This window comes from Lactuca virosa, chromosome 3, assembly GCF_052849685.1.
Source record: "Lactuca virosa cultivar CGN04683 chromosome 3, Lactuca_virosa_CGN04683_v6, whole genome shotgun sequence".
In the NCBI taxonomy this organism is placed as follows: domain Eukaryota; kingdom Viridiplantae; phylum Streptophyta; class Magnoliopsida; order Asterales; family Asteraceae; genus Lactuca; species Lactuca virosa.
This window is the reverse complement of record NC_136428.1, coordinates 201386427-201392996: the sequence shown is the minus strand read 5'-3', so window position 1 is coordinate 201392996 and position 6570 is coordinate 201386427. Positions and strand designations below refer to the sequence as shown.

Below are 6570 nucleotides of genomic sequence, written 5' to 3'. Positions count from 1 at the left end.
TGGGTTTTGAAAATGAGGTTGATCATGCTTGAAAGATTCATTTATTCTCCCTTGAACTTTTAGTTTCTCAAAGTGTCTTGTTGGATTTCCTGTCGAAACATGAGGATTATAACGTTTCTGAAATCAGTTTTGATAACCAATGTTATTCTTTGGAAAAACTGTTTGTGAATTTGAAAACTGATTTTGATACGAAACACGATGATAAGTCTTTTGTTTGTGTGATTGAAAATCACTTCTCTGAAAATTATTTTGTGAAAACCTTTGATTGTTCGAATTCTTAACGAAATATTTTTGTTGATTTTTCACATAATTCTCATGATAAGAAGTTTGAACATTTGACTTTTGATTTGGTTTCGAAACATGTTCCTTGTCTTTAGAAAAATATATTTGTGATTTTCAAGGATTTGACATTGATTTCTTTTTGCCAGAAAATGAATTTTGTGATTTCGTCTTAACAGATTTAGACTTTTTCTCTTCAGATGTTTTGGAAGAAAAATTATGTTGTTTCTTTTTAGACACATATGTATGCCAATAAGCCTTGATTCGTGCCTTATTCATTGAAATCCCATTTTCTTGTGAAATCTTTTGAATCTTTTCTTTTTGACTTTGAATTTTAGTAATTGGTTTTTCAAAAACTTTATCGTTTGATTGTTTCTCAACCTTTGACGATTCAGTTTTAACCACCCAAGATCGAGTTGGTTTTTTTCTTTGAAAAGTGTATTAGTTTTTGGTAAGATTGTTCTCAATGGTGCTTTGATTTGAGAAAAATCCACCCTTCGACGCTTTCTTATTGTCCTCTTCAACCAGTTTGTTGATTTCTGGTTTCACATTGTCTCCATTACCCTTTGTAACGAAAACTTGATTTAGAAAGACGACATCATCAGTGCACGTGAAGTTTGGATAAACCACAAAATTAGGTTCAAGATGATGAGAACCTTTTTCTTTCATGATTTTATCAAATTTCGTTGTTTCTTCATACACCTGATCTTCAACAATTCGAGGAATTTTTGTTTCTTTTGAAACACATGAAGCATTAGTTTCTTTTGAAACCTCGTTTTCATCATCACTTTTGGTCTGACTATCTTCGAGAGTCACATGGTCAGGGTCAAAAACTTTCGAAGTAGAGGGTTGGTCTTTATCAACTTTAATATTCGAATCATGACATTTTTCTTTACCCTTAGCTAATGATTTGACATTAATGACAGATAACTGAGAACAGTCAACAACTTCCTCTGCTTCAATTTCACTGATATTGTCATCTTCGATATCAGCAAAGTTGTTTTGAGAGTCAGAAGTCGAATTCTCAGTCTTTTTCAAAATCTTGATTTGTTCATTTACAGTCAAAGTCTTATTAACGATATCAACAAGATCATTAGCATCTAAATGTTCATCGATTTTCACTATTCCATAGGGATATCTATTATCTGGGACTTTGTCAAAGTCTGAAAAAGTTATCTCACAATCATAAGTGGTTGCATTAAATTTTTCCCTTTCAAAAGATAAGAATGGTAGTAGCTTCCTATGTTGTTCTTTACTTATGTCACTAGAGTGATGCAATTCAGTCAATTTACAATAGAGTCTTTTAGCAGAATTACAGTAAATATTCCTTTGTTTTAACAAAATCCTATTATCTGTATTCAAAACTATCTCTATCAATCATGATATTCGTTATTTTCAACTCCAGATGATCTATCTTAGACTTCTTCGCCTCCAACATCCTTTGGGTTTCTAGTAACTGAGTACTAGATTTCACTAGATTATTAACATAAGTAACAACATCATCAAACTCACTTAACACAATATTATAAGCACTTGAAGGAATATTAAAGGATTGAAGTAGAGAACGTACCATCGAAGTCATTGGTGCTTTGTCTGCTGATGTCGAAACAAAGCAACGACCAATAATTTTCTCTTCTTCATCCACCTCAAACTTTGCAAACATGGCTCCATGAGTCGGATTTCTCATTTCTTCGTCATCCGAGTCTGAAGACCATATTTGGTATTTTCCCTCATCATTATCTTCTCCTCTCGTAACCAGTGACATCCCTTTCGTCTTTTCCCTCACTTCCTCCAACCTTTCAGAATAGTATGCCTCATCTTTAACCCTATTCTTCTTTTCTTCTTTCTTCTTCATCATACAATCATTTGGCATGTGATTTGCACCATGACAGTAATGACAATCAACTCCCGAATCTCCCTTTGAGACTTAAAGATTGGATCTTGTTTTTTGGGACCATTCTAATGGATAAAGTTGGAAACTTTATCCATTATGGAGCTATTAGGAACCATAAAAATGTGATATTGGCCCTTCTATCCCTTCCATGCAAGAGTTGTGTTGTCTTAATGGATTAATAAGTTAGGGTTTTAGCTTTTGGACCTTCCCTGGCCATGGAAAGTCATAAAGGTTGAAACTTATGACTTAAGACAATGTTTTGAGTCTAGAACTGAATTTGGGTGAAAAGTCCTTCAGGGATTAAGTGCTTAATGGAAAGCATGGAACCAACTCGAGTATGCTGGGCGTAATTTTCGCGCGGTGGGCGGACTAAGCCATCCCATGTATGTTGGGCGTACTAAGCCATCCCATGTATGATGGACATAATTTTCGTACGCTGGGTGCACTAAGACATCCCTTGGACTTTAACTTTTGTTGACTTCGTCGACCGGTGACTTTTTGAGCAAGTTTGACTTTAGGTCAAACATGAGGGTTTTGATTGGTGATTAAGATTTTAGATGGTTCTGCTGTTAGTGGATCCGCAGGATCAAGCATTTTAGCAGGGAACATATCACAGTGTTCTTGGATTTTTCATTTCAGGTGAGTTCTGCATCAGTGTACCCGTGGGTCGAAGGAACAAACGTTGGCCCACTAGTTTTGTATATTTGTTAGTAGAGGGATGCCTTAGGGACTGTATATAGTAATGTAGGATAGACTGAGAACTCTTGATCTGGGCTCCTTTACTTGGTCCTTGTTTGGTTGTGGATCTAGAGTAGGATCACCATTCTAGGTGTCTATCTCACCTCTGAGTATATACGGTCATGCACTCCTTGGATTATTGATATTTAGTATGTTGTTATGCTGTGGTGATCCGTTAGGTCTTTACCTTGTATCTAGATTGTTATTACGTTGTAGTGATCTGTTAGATATGTCTCCTAGTATCGAGTATGCTGCTATGTTGTGGTGATTCGTTAGATCTGTGTCATGGTATCGAGTATGTTGCTATGATGTATTGATCAGTTAGATCTCTATCCTGGTATATAGGATGTTGCTATGCGGTAGTGATCTATAGATATGTATGTTTACCTGTACTTCTTCGTTATCATCTAGTGGAGTGACCTATGGATTATATGTAGTCATGTAGGATAGCATAAGAGCTCTTGATCTAGGATTTCTTGCATGTTCCTCATTTGTTTTTGGCTCTATAGTAGGATCATCTGTTCGGGTGGCTATCTCACCTCTGGATACTTATGGTTACGCATTGCATGGAGGATGGCTGGTAGCGGGACTACGTGCTGTGAGAGGACTATTAGGCGGTAGTGAGCTGTATGATTGGTGTTTGCCTATATTATGTGCCTACTGGATCCTGATTTTCTATATTTCGAAATATGGTGGTAGTTGGTTGAGGCGGTCCTGCTTTGTGTTGTAGGCCAAGATACCCGGTGTGGGCCAGCTGTAAGCCGAAGGCACGAAGGCTCAGAAAGAGCGGTTGGGTTGAGGTCGTAGGCCAACAAACCTTGGTATTCCGGCCCGGATAGACTGAAGGCTTCCGAGGAGGTCTAGTCAGGATGAAGGCCCAAAGAGCGGCCGTTATGCATGCTTGTATGTTTATTGTATGGGGTATTGATATGTGCATATCTATACATATATTTTACATAATATCTTAATATTTTTAGCCATTTTTATGCCCATTATAGAACAAAAGGTAATTAATCTATTGTATGATATGTTGTAGTGGTAAAAGACATGCTCGGAGCAAAAAGGAAGCTGGAAGCTGGAAGCTAAGAATTTGTATCAAGGCTAAAATGAAGAAAAATATACTTACCACGTCGTGGTGACATTCCCACGACGTGGTGTTTTGGATTTCCACGATGGATCTAGAAGACTTGATGAATACGGGATAAACACGAAGGCCACGACGTGGTGGACTGATTTCGAGAAAACTATATATAGAATTCATAATCCTCAAAAAATGCAACTTTTGCTGGAGCTATTGTTGTCTTTTGTAGGCCAAGAACACACCTTGGAACTTGGAGTTGCAGAAGATTGATTATAGATTCGATTTGAGAGATCTGAGGCAATACAACTTCCCATTACGTTTTTCTTCTTAAGTTTAATCATGAATGTTAAGTTGAATTTTGTTTTTATGTGTTTACCTGTTGAAATCATGAGCTAAAAACCTATGACTTTCGTTTAGATTAGATTGCTTGACTTTTTATGGTTTGATTTAAGGTTTGGATTATGAATTGTTGGTTATTTGTTACTTTACCTTATTAAAGAACCTCTCTATGCTTATGAGAACGACTTTTCTATTTATTGTTGAGTTTAATTAAGTTTGCATGACCATCATTCTTGATTGAACTTGAATCTTATGATCGTTGTGAATTGCAAAATTGTGGGACTAGTGTTTCAACAAAAACCCATGGTAAAATAGGAAAGTGGGTAAATAATTGTAGGAGCTAATATATGACGACCAATCATATATTGAATTGATTTAATAAACTAAATTAATCAATCCGTTATAATTCTAATTGAACTCGAACCGAACACTAGTGAATTTGTTAGTTTATCTGCCTGATCACCGTATAAATGAGCTTATTTGCTAAAGGTTTAGGTTAGAGAACATTAATCTGGTCCTCTTAGGAATCGGTAACCAACGAAGCATTAATCCATTGCACTTCCACAAATCAACCATTATAGCAAGTATATCGAAGCTAAACGAAAGTCTCTCAATTACCTTGGTCAAATATGTCTTTTGTGTTTCTTGATTTTAATTTTAGTTTTTGTTTCATTAGTTGATAATAGTTAATTTGGTTAATTAGGTTTCTAGTCTTGCAAAACTAGAGATAATACATTTCCTTAATTAAATGGTAATTTAGGTAGTTAGTAGATAAAATTAGCTAATCATTATGTTCCATGTGTTCGATACCCAACTATTTTGCTATTCTATTTTCAAGAAGGTACGTTGCCTTTGGAAGTAATAATCAGCTACATTAGTAGGTTTAACTAGTGCATAATTATTTACACATCAATTTTTTGGCGCTGTTACCGGGGAATAGTCCATTTTTAGTTAATTTGAATCTGCTATTTAATTAGGAATTTTTCTGTCTATGTTATTTTTAAATTTTCGTTTAGTTTTTCTTCTGTTTGACTTACCAGGTTGTGGTCATAAACACCACGTCGTGGTGTCGTAACAGTTTTAGTTTTATTTTTTGTTTTGTTCTTTTTCCGCATTTCATTTGTTTTTGTTTCAGTGATTTATGACCCGATGATTAAAGACACCAATCATACCATCGTTTGACGATCATGAGTCAGAATTCCATTAAAAGAAGGCAAACAAACTCGGAGAATCAACCAAAATAACTCTAGAAAGCGAATTCGAAAGTTTTGTGAAGAATCCTAACAAGAAGGATGTAGATTACGAAACAGAAAGCGAACCCGAATCAGACAAAGTAAGTGAAGCCGAAAGCAAATAAAAAGCCAACATGAAGGACGTTGCTAACATGACAATGGAAGCATACAATAGGCAGATGCATGAAAGGACAGATACTTGCTTAATTGAAAGGACACATACTTGCTGAACACTGGACCGGGACTTGTGCAACCCACAATTCCCAATACAACCAGCTTTGAATTGAAAGGACACATACTTGCTCAATTGAAAGACATACCATTCTATGGGAAAGACCACGAGAACGCCTACAAGCACATTGATGAGGTCAATGATATCTCTGACTACTTCAACATATCAAACATACCACGTGAGAAAGTTTTTGATAAGAACGCTCCCCGTTACTCTTAAAGGTGCAGCAAAAGATTGGCTGAAGGCATTCCCACCGGGTATAATAACAACATGGGAACAAATGCGTGAAGAGTTCATACAATATTTTTTCCCAGCATTGAAAGTTTCCAAGTTGAAGAATTCTATTGCAAATTTTGAGCAACAAGAAGGATAGTCACTTTATGAGGCATGGGAGCGTTATAAGGGGTTGCTTAGAAACTGTCCTCTAAATGATCTAAATGTGCAACAAGAGGTCTCGATTTTCTATGATGGGGTAAAATTCACTACTTGGCAACTTCTTGATTCTTAAGGGCCACTCACACAGAAAGAACCGACCGTGATCAAGGAGCTAATCGAGGAATTTTCGAAACATTCAAGAGAATATCATAACCCTCGACAAGATGTGACTAAGGGAATCGTGAATTCTTCTTCAGATGACATGGTGGCGGTCTTAGCAATGCTGCATAACATGGATAGGAAGATGACTAAAATAGATTAAACATTCCATGCTATACGAGTGGGGTGTGAGAGCCGTAACGGGCCAAATTTAACCGGAGATTGTGATCTTGATGAAAAT

The 6570-nt window shown here is 36.3% G+C and overlaps 1 non-coding gene across 1 annotated transcript; it reads right to left on the bottom strand.

Moving 5' to 3' along the window:
* Positions 1-6123: 6123 nt before the first annotated feature.
* On the bottom strand, positions 6124-6230 carry LOC145168084 (small nucleolar RNA R71). Its single transcript, XR_013741674.1, has one exon. It is a non-coding gene; the product is annotated as a small nucleolar RNA R71 (small nucleolar RNA).
* Between the last annotated feature and the right edge of the window lie 340 nt (positions 6231-6570).